This window comes from Spermophilus citellus (genome assembly GCF_964194105.1).
Source record: "Spermophilus citellus genome assembly, chromosome: 4".
NCBI lineage: Eukaryota > Metazoa > Chordata > Mammalia > Rodentia > Sciuridae > Spermophilus > Spermophilus citellus.
The window spans coordinates 106,666,649-106,682,789 of record NC_138185.1 but is presented as its reverse complement, the minus strand read 5'-3'; the positions used below and the strand labels follow the sequence as shown (position 1 = coordinate 106,682,789).

Below are 16,141 nucleotides of genomic sequence, written 5' to 3'. Positions count from 1 at the left end.
TTACAATAATTAGCTTAAAGATCTCACTTGGCTTTAGTTTTGATTCTAAAATTAGGTGGCATGTTATTCCATAAAGTAGAATGTGCATTCTGATGGACTGAACAGAAGAGGTTAGATTTATAGACAGAACAGGGCTGAGGAAAGAAAGTAGAAACAACAAAGAGCAGATTGGTCATTTCAAAATGCTTTCAATTGTAGGCATCGAGAGGGAGACAGAACAATAGAAAAATAACTGGTTAACATCAGGTTACATTTTGCATAAAGATTAAGGCAGAGGGAACTTTGTTATACCAATTGAAATGGGCTGGTTTGAGCTTTGGCAGTGCTCTCTCTCTCTCTCTCTCTCTCCTGTTTTCTTGAAAAGTCAGATAAGTGGTTTAGTTTCGTTTTACTTTGGAGACATGAAACTTCAGCAGAAATGACTACATTTTGATTTTTTGTCTGGTATATTGGACCCCAGTACAAAAGGCTCATCCAAAGCAAAGGCCTCCTGTAATCTTATTTATTTATTTACTTTTATCAATAATTAACTGGTAAATGTGTTTCACTGAGTTCTGTGAGCTGCTATAGCCCAATTTATAGCTGGTAGGTCAGAAGCACAGGCAAAAAAACAGAGTTTACCACTGGCATCAGAAGTGGGGGATCCCTGAACAACAACAACAGAAAAATGGGGGTTCCAACACTATCTCCAGGAAGACAATTCCACTGTTGAATGGAATTAGAGGACTCCTAGCTGGTGTCCACAGCAGAATTCCTTGCTTGGGAGCCGGACCCGTGGCACCTGCCTATAATCCCAGAGACTCAAGAGACTGAGGCAGGAGGATCGCCAGTTCAAAGCCAGCCTCAGCAATTTAGCGAGGCTCTAAGCAACCTAGCAAGACTCTGTCTCAAAATAAAATATAAAAAAGGGATACACACCCCTCCACCCCCCCCCACATATATATATGAAAAAGCAAAAACAAATACAAAACACTATTAAATAGAATACAACTGCCATGTTTCCAGGACATTAGGGAACATGTGCCTGTTGGATCATATTTAATTTATAAGCAGTCAATTTCTAAAACTTATGTATTTAGATAAAATAAAAACAAAAAATAAAGAAGACTTACAAGCTTAAAAAAATAAAAAGAAAGAAAAGAAAAAAGTTTTATTTAGCTCAGAATCTGGAGGCCGGACATTCAAGATCAGTTGGCTGCATCTGCTTGGTTTCTGGTGAGGGCCTTTTGTCACTCCACACATGGTGGAAAGGTAGAACAAGTGGGTGTGCAAGAGGTGAGACACGATGGGCGACTTTTCTTTTTAATAACCCAGTCTTGTAGTAACTAATCCAGTCCCACAAGAACAAGAATTCACTTCCATGGACAGTGTTAATCCATTTGTGAGGGCTCTATCTCTATGATTGGGATATCTTCTACTAAGCTCAACCTCCCAACACTGCTTCCCTGAGGAATGAAACCTCAAAATGAGTTTTGGGCTGGGTGTGGTGCACACCTACAGATTCGGTGGCCTGGGAGGCTGAGGCAGGAGAATAACAAATCTGAGGCCAGCCTCAACAATTTAGTGAGACCCCCATCAACTTAGTGAGAACTTGTCTCAAAGTAAAAAATAAAAAGGGCTGGGGATGTGTCTTAGTGGTAGAATGCTTGCCTAGCAAGTACAAGGCCCTGGGTTCAATCCCTAATAATGCAACAACAAAAATATATAGCATATAACCTTATTGAAAGGATGTGAGATCAAGCATCTCAGCCCTATCTCCCAGTCTGACTGGAGCTGTAGGTTTAAATAGAGGAAGGATTGGGTCAGGGGTGAGAGGTGCACATAATTAAGCGGTCTTGGTCAAACTGTGGTCTGGCTGATCATTATCTTAGTTCTGGTTCTGTAAGGTGACCCTGAAGAAGTCCTTATCATCACTTGAGGGGATAATCTCCATTTACCTCTCGGGATGTTTTATCTATCAGACCTGTGATCCTCAAAGGGGGCAGTTTGGTTCCCATGAGGTAATTGCTCCTGCTTAGGGGACAGTCTCATCATGGGGTGATCTGCCCGCAAGGCTCTGCTATTCCTGGAAGGTGTAGGGTCTTGTTCTAGGCCCTGCTCCAGGGGTCTGAGACAGGATGCTATAAAAACTGACAGTTGACTGTCCCTGTAAATCTTGATAATACCTTAGTTACTCTTATCTTGGTGTCTTCAGTCTTGAAGGGGGAGGATTACCAGCTCAAGATGAACATTCCTTAAATGACTAACATGCCTATATGCAGAGCTGAGCAGGAATCTTATCCAAAGTTTAAGGATACAAAATGAAGGCAGAGACGCCAAGCTTTTATCCTGCTTTTAGTTACAGATTGGGAATCTGTAGGCCCAAGTGAAGAGTCCAATGCTTCTAAGCAAAGGAAGCCTATTCCCTATTAGAGAGTCACTGAAGTAACTTAGATTAGTTCTGAAAGGAGAAGGTTGCAATGTTAGTGTTTTTCCTGAGTGCCTATTCTGGGACAATCATTTGTCCTTGTGTGATCTGCAAGGATGTATTATTAACTTAATTTTTTGGAGAAATTGATGCTCAGGGAGTCACTCAGTCAGAACTGAAAAGCAAGAAGATAGAGCCAGGCACGTTGGTGTTCACCTGTAATCCCAGTGACTCAGGAGGCTGAGACAGGAGGATTGCAAGTTCAAGAATGGCCTTGGCAATTTAGAGAGGTCATTAAGCAACTTAGTGAGGCCATATCTCAAAATTTAAAAAAAAAATTAAAAGGACCGGGGATGTAGCTGTAGCCGAGTGATAAAGCACCCCTGAGTTCAATCCCCAGTACCAAAAAAAAAAAAAAAAAGTTAAACAGAATGACACAGAGATGAATAATAGGACAAAGGAGATAAGCAAATCAGACTAGGGCTGGGGTTGTGGCTTAGTGGTAGAGCGCTCACCTAGCATGTGTGAGGCCCTATTTGTTTAGTTTGTTTGGATCCTCAGCACCACATATAAACAAATAAAATAAAGGTACTGTGTTCACCTACAACTATAAAATTTTTTTTAGATTAAAAAAAAAGAAAATTAGGCTAAACTGTATTCACCATCTGATTTATTCAATTTCTGAGAGGATCAAGATAACAGTGGGAAAGAGTCATTTAAGAATACAATAAGCGTATTTAGAAAAGACAAAAGTAAATAAGAGGCCACTGAGGGGCTGGGGCTCAGTGGTAGCGCCATTGCCTGGAATGTGTGAGACACTGGGTTCAATTCTCAGCATCAAATATAAATAAATAAAAAGGTCTATTAACAACTATATATATATAGCCACTGAGTGCCTAGCACAATGAGTTAATACCAAAGAGCAGGACCCCTCCTGAGGGTTTATCCTTGTGAAATCTCAGAACACTAGGTATGAACAGACCCTCTCCCCTGTGACACAGGCACAACTGAAGAAAATTAATTAAAAAATAACCAGTTAAACTCTCCAGAGTTTGTGCTACAAGCATATGGCATATTATTGCAGAACAATGTTTCTTTAAATCTTGATAGTGAGAGGCCATGATATTTGAGCTATGACCTGCTTCCTCCCTTTCCTCTTACAGCTCTTTAAGAAAAAAGCTGCCTGGTGAGGGAACACTCCAGGCAGGCACAATGGGTTTTCTCTACCTCCCAGCTCCCTAAGCAATTTAGCGACACCCTGTCTTAACAAACCAAACCAAACAAACAAATAAAAAGGACCAGAGATGTAGCTCAGTGGTTCAGTGCCCCTGGGTTCAACCCCTGGTACAAAGAAAAAAAAGAAAAAGGGAGAGTTTACCTTATCACTGTTAATTGCCTTGGCTTCTAAACAGTGGGACTGAGGGTTGTTTTTTTTTTTTTTTTTGTACTGAGGTTTGAACCCAGGGGTGCTTAACTCCTGAGCCCATAGCCCCAGCCCTTTTAGAGACAGGGTCTCGTGAGTTACTTTAAGCTTTCTAAGTTGCTGAGACTGGCTTTGAACTCACACTTTTCCTGCTTCAGCCTCCCAAACCCCTGGGATTACAGGTGTGTGCCGGGACAGAAGTTTTTATCAAGAGAAGAAGACCATAAGAACAGAATTCTGGGGCTGAGGATGTAGCTCAGTGGTAGAGTGCTTGTCTAGCATATGTGAGGTCCTGGATTTGATCCCCAGCATTGCTCATATAAATTATATTTAAAAAAAAAAAGAACAGAACTAGGCACGGTGGCACGCACCTGTAATCCTAGTGGCTCAGGAGACTGAGGCAGGAGGATTGTGAATTTTCAAAGCCAACTTCAGCAACAGTGAGTTGCTAAGCAACTCAGAGAGACCTGTCTCTAAATAAAATACAAAATAAGGCTGGGGATGAGGCTCAGTGGTCGAGTGCCCCTGAGTTCAAACTCCGGTATAAATGAAGGAGGGAGGGAGGGAGGGAGGAAGGAAGGGAGGAAGGAAGGGAGGAAGGCTCTGAAGCACCAAGTGAACTCTGTTTAAAAAAATTGTGGGGAAATTCAGGTGGTTTTGAAAACAATGGAGATATTGATAAGCAATTAAGAGAAGGCTGAAACCTGGAGGAGTGCCACAGGCTGAGCTGAGCCTTAGACCTGCCGGGAGTTTACCAGAAAGAACCAAGGAAAGAGAACAAGAATAGCCCTTTGGGGGTCAGAACAGACTTGAGACTAGCATCAGAGACTATTCTTGCAAAGGGGCTTGAGTTTTATTTGAATTATAGAGAAATTTATGCATCAGGTCGTTGTTGAAAACTTTCGAGCAGTCAGTCAGTAATTACTGTGGGCTGGCAGGTGGGTGTGATACCAACAGAGACAGCTTAATGGAAGACCCAGTAAAGGGAAAGCAGAAGAAAGTCCTCTTTTTTTTTCTTTTTAACTAGGGATTGAACCAGGGGTACCTTACCACTGACCTATACCCCCAGTCCTTTTTTAAAATTAATTTATTTGTTTAAATTAAGAAAAAAGCTGCCTGGTGAGGGAACACTCCAGGCAGGCACAATGGGTTTTCTCTACCTCCCAGCTCCCTAAGCAATTTAGCGACACCCTGTCTTAACAAACCAAACCAAACAAATAAAAAGGACCAGAGATGTAGCTCAGTGGTCTTTTTTATTTTTTATTTTGAGACAGGGTCTTTCTAAGTTGCAGAGGCTGGCCTCAAACTTGTGATGCTCCTGCCTCAGTGTCCTAAGTATGTTGGGATTTCAGGAGTGTTCCAAAGTGCCTGGCAGAATGCTATTTTTTGTGGTTGAATAACATTTCATTGAGTATGTATACCACATTGGCTTTATCCATTCATCTGTGAGTGAACACTTAGGTTGATTTCATTTCTTGGCTATTGTGAATAATGCTTTGACATTCTGATTTTATTTCCTTTGGATATATACCCACTAGAGGGATAGCTGGATCATATAGTTGTTCTAATTCTAGGGTTGGTTTTTTTCAGCATTAGGGATTAAACCTAGGGGTGCTTAACCACTGAGCCACATCCCCATCCCTTTTTTATTGTTTATTTTGATATACGGTCTCACTGAGTTGTTTAGGTCCTCACTAAGTTGCTGAGACTGGCTTTGAACTCATGATCTTCCTGCCTCAGTTTCCTGAGCTGCTGGGATTACAGGCATGTACCACCAAGCCTAGACCTATTTTCTAGTTTTTTGAGGAACCTCCATACTGTTTTCAATAATGGCTTTACTAATTTAAATTGCCAACAGCAGTGTGTAATGGTTTCTCTTTCTCCAAATCTTCAACATCTGCATATGTATGTATGTATGTATGTATGTATATGTATGTCTGTATGTGTGTGTGTGTATTTTCCCCCTCAACAGTTGGTGGATTGAACCCAGGGGTGCTCCTCCACTCAACTACATCTCTAGACTTAACAATTTTTTTTTTAGTTGTAGATGGACAGAATACCTTTATATTATTTATTCATTTTTATGTGGTGCTGAGGATCGAACCTAGTGCCTCACACGTGCTAGACAAGAGCTCTAATACTGAGCCACAATCGCAGCCCCATCCCTAGACTATTTTATATTTTATTTTGAGATAGGATCTCGCTAAATTGGCAGGATGGCCTAGAACTTGTTATCCTCCTGCCTCAGCCTCCCAAGTAGCTGCAATTAGAGGTGTGTGTGCACCGTGTCTTTTCATTTATTTATTTTTTCTTTTTTTATAATAGTCATTCTAACTGGGGTGAGATGGTATCTCATTGTGGGTTTTCTGTTTTGTTTTGTTTTTAAGGTGCTAGGGATTGAACCCAGGGCTTCACACATGCTAGGCAAGCACTCTACCACAGAGCCACATCCCCAGCTCTCACTGTGGTTTTTATTTGCATTTCCCTGGTGATTAGTAATATTGAGCATTTCTTCATATACTTGTTGGCCATTTGTATATTCTCTTTTGAGAAATGTCTACTCAGGTCATTCACCTATTTTTAAACTAGATTGATGATTTTTTTTGCTGTCGAGTTGTTTGAATTCCCTATATTCTGGAAATTAATCCCTTGTCAGATGAATAGTTTGCAAATATTTTCTCCCATTCTGTAGGCTGTCTCTTCATTCTGTTGAATATTTCCTTTGCTATACATAGCTTTTTAGTTTGTAATAATTCCATTTATCAAATTTTGCATTTATTGCTTGTGCTTTGGGGATCATATCCAGAAAATGTTTGCCCAGACCATTGTCCTGAAGCATTTCTCCTGTATTTTCTTCTAATAGTTTCAAAATTTTAGGTCTGACATTTAAATATTTTTGTTGTTGTTGTTGTTGTAGATGGACACAATACCTTTATTTATTTATTTATTTATTTTTATGTGGTGCTGAAGAGCGAACCCAGTGCCTCACACATGCCAGGCAAGTGCTCTACCACTGAGTCACAACCCCAACTCCTAACATTTAAGTCTTGAGTTGATTTTTTAATATGATGAGAGGGATCTGAATTCTTTCTTCTGCATATGAATACCCAGCCTCCTCAGCACCATTTAATTAATTAATTAATTATGTTTTTATTCCAAATATATATGACAACAGAATTAATTTTTTAAATTCTAAATATATATGACAACAGAATACAATTCAATTCATATTACACAAATATAGCATAAATTTTCATATCTTTGGTTGTACACAAAGTAGAATCACACCATTCATTTTTTCATACATGGACTTAAGGTAATGGTGTCATTCTCATTCCAACATCTTTCCTACTCCCATGCCCCCTCCTTTCCCCTCCCTCCCCTTTGCCCTATCTAAAGTTTGTGATTTCTCAAACGCTGCACACCCCCATCCCCATTATGAATCAGCATCCTTATATCAGAGAAAACATTTGGCATTTGGTTTTGGGGGATTGGCTAACTTCACTTAGCATTATATTCTTCAACTCCATCCATTTACCTGCAAATGCCATGATTTTAATGCTTTTAATGCTGAGTAATATTCCATTGCCTCAGCACAATTTATTGAAAAGGCTTTTTTTTTTTCCTGCAGTGTCTATACTTACTACCTTTTTGAAAATCAATTGACTGTGAATATGTGGGTTTGTTTCTGGGTTTTCCATTCTGTTCCATTGGTCTATGTGTCTTTTTTTTTTTTTTTTTGCCAGTACCATGCTACCATGCTGTTTTGGTTCTATCACATTACAGTATGTTTTGCTTTGTTTTGGTTTTGGTACTGGGGATTGAACCCAGGGCCTTGTGCATGCTCTAGGTGAGCACTCGACCACTGAACCACATCCCAGGCCTTTTTATTTATTTATTTGGTACTGGGGATTGAACTCAGGAGCACTCGAACACTGAGCCACATCCGCAGCCCTATTTTATATTTCATTTAGAGACAGGGTCTCATTGAGTTGCTCAGTGCTTTGATTTTGCTGAGGCTGGCTTTGAACTCAAGATCCTCTTGCCTCAGCCTCCTGAGTGGCTGGGATATCAGTCATGTACCACCACACCTGGCCTAGACCTTTTTATTTTATTTTGAGACAGATTCTTGCTGAATTGCCTAGGCTGGCCTTGAATTTTTAATCTGTCTGCTCAGCTTCCCACATAGGTGGGCATATAGGCATAGGACACCACACCCTACAATTTGTTTATTTCTAATAGTTAAGTGTACATCTTTCATATGACCCAGACATTCAACTCCTACATATTTTACCAAGGGAAATTAAAATATATGTCCATACAAAGACTTGTATACCAATTTTCATAGCAGCTTTATTTTTAACGGCCCCAAACTAGAAAAAAATCCAAATGTCCATCAATAAGTCAATAAATAAAAATATTGTGGTGCCGGGACTGTGGCTCAGTGGTATAGCGCTTGCCTAGCATGGGTGAGGCACGGGGTTCAATCCTCAGCACCACATAAAAATAAACAAATAAAATAAAGGCATCCTATCCATCTACAACTAGAAAAAAAATTTTAAAAAAATTGTGGTATATCCATGCAAAGGGATATTACTCACCAATAAAAAGGTATGAATTATTGTGAATAGTGTGTATCACTAGAGTGCTATGCAAATATGGATGAATCTCAGAATGAATGACTTTTGAAACATTTATGGCTGCATGTGGTGGTGCACACCTGTAATCCCAGGAGGGATTATAACTCAGGAGGCTGAAGCAGGAGGATCATAAATTTGAAGCTAACCTGGGCAACTTGGCAAAAACCCATCTCAAAATAAAAATGAAAAGGGAATGTAAACTAATTATAACAAATAAAAAATTTTGGATTAAATTTAATGTTAAAAAAGGGGATGTAATTTGGTGCTAAAGCATCCCTGGGTTCAATCCCCAGTACTGGGAAAAAAATATGCTAATTTTTTTTAAAGAGAGAGAGAGAGAGAGAAAATGAATTTTAATATTTATTTTTTAGTTTTCAGCGGACACAACATCTTTTGTTTGTATGTGGTGCTGAGGATCGAACCCGGGCCGCACGCATGCCAGACGAGAGTGCTACCGCTTGAGCCACATCCCCAGCCCAAAAATATGCTAATTAAAAAAAAATTAGCAGACAAGAATACCATATACTATGATTCCATTTATATAAAATTCTGGAAAATGTGGTGGTAGAAAGTAGAACAGTGTTTGCTTGGGAACAGATTGAGGAAATAATCTATAAATGAACAAAGAAGCACAAGGACAGTTCAGTGGTGATGAATATAATCATCATCTTCATTGTGATTATTGGTATGCATATGCAGAAATTTATCAACTGTATATTTCAAATATGTTCAACTTATTATGTATTAATTATACTTCTGTAATGCTACCTTTTTATTTTTTGCAGTGCTGGGGATCAAACCCAAGTCTCTGCATATGCCAGGCAAATGTTCTACCACTAAGCCACATCCCCAGCTCTTAGTAGAGCTATTGTTTTGGTACTGGGGATTGAACTCAGGTGCACTCAACCACTGAGCCACATCATCAGACCCTTTATAGACAGGGTCTCACTGAGTTGTTAGGACCTCATTAAATTGCTGGGGCTGGCTTTGAAGTCTCATTCCTCCTGCCTCAGCCTCCCGAGCTGCTGGGATTGCAGGCATGCGCTACTGTGCCTGGCAGAAAAACTTATTTTTAATTTTTTTGATTGTGAGACTGTAACAAAAATGATCTTATTTATTTTTAAAAAATTGAGGAAGGATTCAGGGGGCTCCAAAGTGAGCTACGTAAATGACCCTTTAGCTAACTTCCCACATCATAGCCAGCCAGAGGTGACCCTGCTCTAGCCTGCAGGTCTCCAACTTGTCCAACCCTGTCTTCTTGGAGATGAGAAAACAAAAACTCAATTTTTCTGCCTTCCCTGAAAATGTCCTTGTGAGACAGACTGAATTTGGGAGCGCCCATGTGAATCTAAGAGCAGCTTCTTCATGCTGCAATCCCCCCACTCTCACAGCGCCAAGGAAGCTGAGCAGAGATGCCCCTCCTCAGACCTGTGTAGCCCAGGCTAATTGAATCAATTCATGCACATGTCTTGCCTTTTTTCTCATGGGCTGCCTCTCCTTGCTTCCTCTTTATTTCTTTATTTTTTGTACTGGAGATTGAATCCAGGGGTACTCAACTACTGAGTCACAACCCCAGAGCACCTGCCCCTGCTCTTTTAAATTTTTAGTTTGAGACAGGGTCTCTCTAAATTTGTTGATGCTTGTTTTGAATTGTGATCTGGGAGGCTGTGGCTGGCTTTGAACTATCAATCCTCCTGCCTCAGCCTCCTGAGTAGCTGGGATTACAGGCATTCACCACCACACTCAGCAAATGCTTCCTCTTTTTTTTTTTTTTTTAAGAGAGAGAGAGAGAGAGAGAGAGAGAGAGAGAGAGACTGAACCCAGCGCCCCGCGTATGCCAGGCCAGCGCGCTACTGCTTGAGCCACATCCCTAGCCCCATAAATGCTTCCTCTTTAAAAGTCTGGCTTGCCTTCAGAGATTTTTAAAATGGAAATTGTGAAGCAGTAAATTTCTTCCATCTTTCCTCAAGAAAGTTGGTTTTAGCTGTAATTCCAATGGCTCAGGAAGCTGAGGCAGGAGGGTTGTGAGTTCAAAGCCAGCCTCAGCAATTTAGTGAGGCCCTGAACAGTTTAGCAAGACTCTGTATCAAAATAGAAAATAAAAAGAGCTGAGGATGTGGCTCAGTGGTTAAGTATTCCTGGGTTCATTCCCTGCACCAAAAATGAAAACAAAAACAAAAAAACTCCAACAAAACAAAATAAATCAACCTCTTTTTCTACCAATTTGACTCTGAATGTTTCTGGAGCAGCCAGCATTGAGCCTTAGCCTATTCCCTGGTGCCTTATTAGAGTTACTTGAAGACACTTGGAGCCTGGTGACATCATACTGCCACTTACTATACTGCTCCCCCCTCTGGATGGTTGGCCATTTTAAACACTCCGGTGCCCTGGCTTGGAGGCAGTCACTGTCAGCTGCCTGGATCAGTTCCTGTCCACACTCTTCTTTCTTATTCCTCACTGGTAGAGCCCTCACGTGTTTGTCCTCCTCTCAGGAAAGGCACTCCATCCTATATGGCTCAAAGAGTAAGTCCTGACGGGTCTAGGTTTAGCTTTTTGTGGTATTGGGAATTGAACTCAGGGGTACTTAACCACTGAGCCCCATCCCTAATCCTTTTTATTTTTAATTTTGTGACAGGGATTTGCTAAATTGCTGAGGTTAACCTTCAATTTGCAATCCTCCTACCCCAGTCTCTGGAGTCACTGGGATTATAGGTGTGTACCCCTGCGCCTGGCTGGCCTAGGCTAACCTTGTCAGAGTCTGGTTTAAGTGTTGGCATGTGAGCCAATGAAATTTGAGAAAAGGGTGAGGAGAGGGTTTGTCTAGTCCTTTCCTGTGCTATAACAAAATACCCTAGACTGGATAATTTATAAAAAGCATATATTTATTGCTTACAATTACAGAGTCAGGGAAATCCAAAATCAAGATGCTAACAGCTTTGGTGTCTAGCGAGGACTTAGTCCATACTTCCAAGGTGACACCTTGTTACTGCATCTCACAGAGGGGAAGAACTTGTGTTCCCTCTGGGTGGAAGACACAGAAAGGCAAAAAAGGCTTAGCTAGTTCCCTGTAGTCATTTTGTAAAGCACTAATCCCATCCTTTAAGCCTAGTCACTGGTACAGGCCCCACCTTTTAATACTGTTGAACTGGGAATTCAGTTCCATCATGAATTTGGAAGTGACACAAACATTCAAGACATTTCACAGCCTTTTAGGGAAAGTTTCCTTGTTCTTTAAAAGAGATTCAAGGGCTGGGCCTGGTGGTGCATGCCTATAATCCCAGTGACTCAGGAGGCTGAGGCAGGAGGATTGCAAGTTCAAGGTTAGGCTCAACAATTTAGTGAGACCCTAACCAACTTAGTGAGACCCTATCTTAAAATTTAAAAAATAAAAAATAAAAATCTCCATGGTAAAGCACCACTGGCTTCAATCCCTGGTATAAGAACAAAACAAAAGAGATTCTGGGCTGGAATTGTGGCTCAGCGATAGAGCACTCGCCTAGCATGGGCGGGACCCGGGTTCGATTCTCAGCACCACATAAAAATAAAGGCATTGTGTTGTGTCCATCTATAAAAAAAAAAAAAAAAAGATTCTCTCTCTCTCTCTCTCTCTCTCTCTCTCTCTCTCTCTCTCTCTCTCTCTCTCATTCTTAAAAAAAAAAAAGAGAGAGAGATTCAAAGAAGCTGAGCATAGTGGTGCATGCCTTTCATCCTAGCTACTAGGGAGGATGAGGCAGGAAGATCACAAGTTTGAGGTCAGCCTGGGACATTTAGACCCTTTCTCAAAAAGTGGATGGGACAGGTGTGATGGTGGACCCCTATAATCCCAGTGACTTCAGAGGCTGAGGCAGGAAGATTTCAAGTTCAAAGCTAGCCTCAGCAACTAAACAGAACCTCAGCAACTTATCAAAATCCTGTCTCGAAATAAAAAAGAAAAAGGGATGGGGATGTCACTCAGTGGTTGAGCACCCCTGGGTTCAATCCTTGGTACTAAAAAAGAAAAAGGAGAGTGGGGATTGGGATGTAGCGCTGTGGTAAAACACTCCTGTATTCAATATCCAGTACAGGAAGGAAGGAAGGAAGGAAGGAAGGAAGGAAGGACTGATTTAAAGTCTAGGCTTCTTTCCTCTCATTCTGGACATTGTTGTTTCCAGGTAGTGTTGATTAACTCAAACTCAGAAACTATGAAAGTAAGATAACTATATTTGTGGGTCATAGGAATTTTATTCAGGAAACACCAATTCAGGTAGCTCTAAATCAGTGTTCTAAAGAAGCAGGGACAACAGAAACTCCTCTGAGCAAACAGTGCTGATTTATTGCAAAGCAGTTAAAATTCTTTTGTGGGAAACTTCTGTTGGGGATGAGAAAGAACAGGGGACCCATGAGAAAGACTGTGTGCCTGGTGGAAGGTAAAGAGTGTCAACTGGGCATGGTGGTACACACCTGTAGTCCTAGCAACTGGGAGGCTGAGGCAGAAGGATTGTAAGTACAAGTCCAGTCTGGCAACTTAGCAAGACCCTGTAAATAAAATTAAATTAAAAGGGCTAGCCGGGCCTGGTGATGCATGCCTGTAATCCCAGCGACTCAGAAGACTGAGGCAGGAGGATCGAGTTCAAAGCCAGCCTCAGCAAAAGCGAGGTGCTAAACAATGCAGTAAGACCCTGTCTCTACATAAAATACAAAATAGGGCTGGGGATGTGGCTCAGTGGTTGAGTTTCCCCGAGTTCAATCCCCAGGATGATGATGATGATGATGATGATGATGATGATGATAAATTAAAAGGGCTGGGTATGTAGCTCAGTGGTATAGAGCTTGCTTAGCTTGTGTGATTCCCTGGGCTCAATCCCAGTATCAGAAAAAAAGAAAAAAAAAAAAAAGAAAAGAGTATGAAAACAGAATAGAAGTGTCCATAAAACAAGAGCCTGATATGCTCTTGATATACATCTTGAATCTCTGGATCAATGTAATTGATCTAATAATTATCTGATAATTCCAGATTCCTATAGTCATTAGGTGAAAGTGACTAAATTTCACTTTTCAGGCAGCAACTTGAAACATGTGAAAGTCCTCCTTCCTGAAAGTCCTCTTTGATAAGCTTTCAATGTTGCTTTCATTATGATCTTTCTTTTTTTTTTTCTTCCATAATATGAAGACTACAACTATGGCAATGGTACAGATTCAATAAGCAGGGTCCTGTGGGAACAGATCAAGCCACTAAGCAAAGCAGAGATTCAAGACTGAAAGAGCTTGAGTCCTTGAAACTGCTCCTGAGCCTCTGGATTAGCCAACTCTGGGGTGCACTCCCACTTCTTGCTGTGGGACTTAATAGACTACCATGTTGTTAAATCCTTTTTCAATGAATCTTAGAAAAATTATTCAACTATTAAAAGCCTCTAGAAAAACATAGGATAGGGCTAGAGATATAGCTTAGTGGTAGAGCCCTTGCCTAGTGTGTGCAAGGCCCTGGGTTCAATCCCCAATTATAGAAAGGAAGGAAGGAAAGCAAGAAGGAAGGATAATTCCTTCAAACTCTCAGGCGATAGATTTCTAAAGTCAGACACAAAAGGTACAAGACGTAAGGTAGAAGACCTTGAAAAAATTTAAAACTACTCACTAAAAGATAGCATTAAAAAACTGATGAAACAAGTCCCAGAATGGGAGAAAACACGTGCAAAACATACATTTGACCAAAAAAAAAAAAAAAAAAAAAGAATATATGAAGAATACCTACAAATTAATAATGAGACCAACAACTTGATTTTGTAGATTAATTATTTTTGTGGTACTGGAAATTGACCCCAGAGGTGCTCTACCACTGAGCTGCATCCCCAGCAATTTATTTTTTATTTAGGGACAGGGGTCTCACTACATTTCCCAGCCTGATCTGGAATTTGTGATATTCTTATCACAGCCTCTGAGTGACTTGGATTACAGGTGAGCACCATTCTGCCCCCACAATAACTTGACTTTTAAAAAACAGGCAAAAGTTTTGTCAGGCATGGTAGCCCATACCTGTAATCCCAGTGACTTGGGAGGCTGAGGCAAAAGGATCAAAGTTCAAGGCCAGCCTGAGCAATTTAGTGAGGACCTAAGCTATTTAATGAGACCCTATCTCTAAATAGAAAATACAAAAAAGGGACTGGGGTTGTGGCTCAGTGGTAGAGAGCATGCCTTGCATGTGTGAGGCACTGGGTTCAATCCTCAGCACCACATACAAATAAATAAAGGTATTGTGTTTATCTACAACTAAAAAAAATATTTAAAAAAGAAAAAGAAAATACAAAAAAGAAGCTGAGGATGTGACTCAGTGGTTAAGCACCCCTGAGTTCAATATCTGGTACCAAATAAATAAATAAAAATAAAAGATAAAAAGGGCTGGGTATTCGGCTCAGTGGTTAAGTACCAGTAGTGGGGCATGGTGGGGGAGGCAAATGTCTTGAACAGGGCTTTACAAAAGAATTTAAATGTCTAATTTTAAAATACTCAGCATCCTAAGTCATCAGGAAAATGCAAATAAAAGCCACAAATAGATACCACTACACACCTACCAGAATGACTAATATGAAGAGAATGAACAACTATAGCACTTCTTGGCAAGGCTGTGGAGCAACTGAACTCTCATACACTGCTGATGTGCATGTAAGATTGCACAACCCTAGAGACCTGTTTAGCATCTGAGCATGAAGTTAAACATACATCTGCCGCCTTATCACTTAGCAATTCTGTTCCTAGGTATGTATCCAAGGGCAATGAAGGTGTAGGTTCTCAGAATATTCATCTTCAGGACCACAAGGAAAAAAAAAGAATGACCATAGAAAATCTATTCATAATGGCCAAAAATGACAATCAAAATGTCTATCATTAGGAGAATAAGCAGAATATGTTATATTCATATAATGGTGTACTACTTAGCAAGTGACAAGAACAAACTGCTACAGATGCATAAATAACGTCAATGAGTCACAAACTTGTTAATGTTGAGTGAAAGAAGCTGGATGTAGAGTTCATACTGTATATCATTTTTATGAAGTTCAAGAACAGGTAAAACTAGTAGATAGTTATGAAAGTTAGAATCATGGTTAGCTCTGGGTTGAGAAAATTGAGTGGGTAAAGGTAGAAGAGAACTTCCTGATATGATGGAAATGGTCTATATCTTGAGCTGAGTGTCAATAACATGGTGTGCACAAATGATAAAATTTACTGTAACACACTCAGTATTTGTGTACTTAGCAAAATTGAGAGATAGAAATTTAATATCCAATAAATAAACATCTAATGACTTTATAAACATCATGAAGTCAGAAAATGCAATTTAAAATTTATGATAGCAACAAAAAATAAAGGTATGATTCATGTGAATTAATTTAATAAAAGTTGTTCAAGACTTTCAGCCAGGCACTGTTGGTGCATGTCTATAATCGCAGTGACTCAAGAGGCTGAGGCATGAGGACTGCAAGTTCAAAACCATCCTCAGCAATTTAGTGTGGTCCTAAGCAACTCAGTGAGACCCTGTCTCAAAATAAAACATAAAAAAGGCTGGGGATGTGACTCAGTGGTTAAGCGCCCCTGGGTTCAATTCTTGGTACCAAAAATAAATAAATAAATAAATAAATAAATAAATAAAATTTAATAAATAAAAATAAAAAAGGGCTGGAGGTGTAGCTCAGTAATAGA

The 16,141-nt window shown here is 40.1% G+C and overlaps 1 protein-coding gene and 1 long non-coding RNA gene across 3 annotated transcripts in view; one reads left to right on the top strand and one right to left on the bottom strand.

Moving 5' to 3' along the window:
* Window positions 1-16,141, bottom strand: part of LOC308647035 — an 83,061-nt gene that overhangs the window by 675 nt on the left and 66,245 nt on the right. The gene's annotated exons all lie outside the window — the stretch shown is intronic.
* PPCDC (phosphopantothenoylcysteine decarboxylase) overlaps window positions 1-16,141 on the top strand; it is an 85,356-nt gene that overhangs the window by 38,002 nt on the left and 31,213 nt on the right. The gene's annotated exons all lie outside the window — the stretch shown is intronic.